The sequence below is a fragment of the Cricetulus griseus genome, chromosome 5 (genome assembly GCF_003668045.3).
Source record: "Cricetulus griseus strain 17A/GY chromosome 5, alternate assembly CriGri-PICRH-1.0, whole genome shotgun sequence".
In the NCBI taxonomy this organism is placed as follows: Eukaryota; Metazoa; Chordata; class Mammalia; order Rodentia; family Cricetidae; genus Cricetulus; species Cricetulus griseus.
The window spans coordinates 13,448,905-13,450,892 of NC_048598.1; positions in this window are offsets into that span (position 1 = coordinate 13,448,905).

Consider the following 1,988-nt stretch of genomic DNA (forward strand, 5'->3'; position numbering starts at 1 on the left):
TGGTGGTGCAAGCCTTTAATCCCAGCACTTGGGAGGCAGAGGCAGGCAAATCTCTGTGAGTTCTAGACCAGACTGGTTTACAGAGCAAGTTCCAGGATAGGCTCCAAAACTACAGAGAAACCCTGTCTTGAAAAACTTAAAAAAAAAAAAAAAAAAAGAGGGCTAAAGAGACGGCTTGGTGGTTAAAAGGCTTGCCACCACACAAGCATAAAGCCTGAAAATGGGATCTCCAGAACCCATATAAATGCTAAGTGGGTATGGTAGCCCACCTGTAATTCCAGCACTCAAGACAGCAAAAACCAGGGGACTCCCCAGAACAAGCTGGATAGCCAAATTAGCATTATTAGTGAGTTCTAGGTTTGTTTGTTTGTTTGTGTTTGTTTTTTTGGTTTTTCAAGACAGGGTTTCTCTGTGGCTTTGGAAGCTGTTCTGGAACTTGCTCTGTAGACCAGGCTGGTCTCAAACTCACAGAGATCTGCCTGCCTTTGCCTCCAGAGTGCTGGGACTAAAGGCGTGCCCCACCACCACCCGGCAAGTTCTAGTTTCAAGTAAGACACTACACCTTAATACATAAGGAAAGTAGCAAGGGATGCAGGAAGATTTATGAAATCAATTTTAGTTTTCCATACACACATGAACACAAACAAACATGAAAAACATAAATCTGAGCCAAGGGCCTGGGGTACAGTGCTCGCCTAGCATTCACAAAGCCTGGGTTTCAGCTCAAGCACCCCCATAAACCTAGCATGGCAGCATAATCCCAGCACTTCAGAGGTGAAGGCAGGAAAATCAAACTTCAAGGTTATCCAGGGCTGCACAGAATTGGCACCAGCTGGGATACATGAGACCTTGACTCAAATCAATTTTTTTAAAGAAAAAAATAGGAGCCAGGCATCATGGTAGATAGTTGTCTATGCCTGAATTCACAGCACTGAGTGGTGGGAGACAGAGGATCAATGTTTAGCTGAAGAAGATATTGGATGGACATCGTCTGGCTTGTGTGCATGCTCCGAGACACACACACACACACACACACACACACACACACACACACCACACGGCTGTTCACACACATGGCCTTGAAGGGGACTATGGACCCTGGCTTCTTCCTTCTTTTTATTCCTTGGCCATGATTAGCCTAATTCCTGTCACTACCACCCTGCACTCTGACTAGAGGCCTACAAACGACAGAAACAACAGGTGGAAGCTCTAAAACCATGAGCCAGAATGTACCTGGTTTTTGTTTTATTTGGTTTTGGTTTTGGTTTTTGGTTTTTCGAGACAGGGTTTCTCTGTGTAGCTTTGGAGCCTATCCTGGCACTCGCTCTGTAGACCTGGCTAGCATCAAACTCACAGAGATCCTCCTGCCTCTGCCTCCCGAGTGCTGGGATTAAAGGCATGTGCCACCAACGACCAGCGAACCTGGGTTTTTAAATCAGTTGATTATTTCATATCTTTTATATAAAGATGGTTTGCACATAAGCGTGTAGAATTTTTTTCACACACACAATCACATTCTATTTCTTAGTTACTAGAACCAATGCTGGCAAGTGGGGTCTTACTCTGTCTTAGTTAGGGTTTCTATTGCTGTGAAGACACACCATGACATCCGCAACTCTTTTTTTTTTTTTAGATGAATTCTAGTTTTAATTTTTTTTATTTTATGGGTATTGGTGTTTTGCTTGCATGTGTGTCTGTGTGAGGGTGTCAGATTACCTGGAACTGGAGTTACAGACAGTTGTAAGCTGCCACGTGGGTGCTGGGAATTGAAACTGGGTGCTCTGGAAGAACAGTCAGTACTCTTAACAGCTGAGTCATCTCTCCAGCCCCCAACAACAATTCTTACAAAGGAAAGCATTTAATTAGGACTGGCTTACAGTTTCAGAGGTTTAGTCCATTGTCATCATGGTAGGTAGCATGGCAGCATGCAGAAAGACTTAGTGCTAAAGATGTAGCCCAGAGTTCTAAATCCTGATCAACTGGCAGCA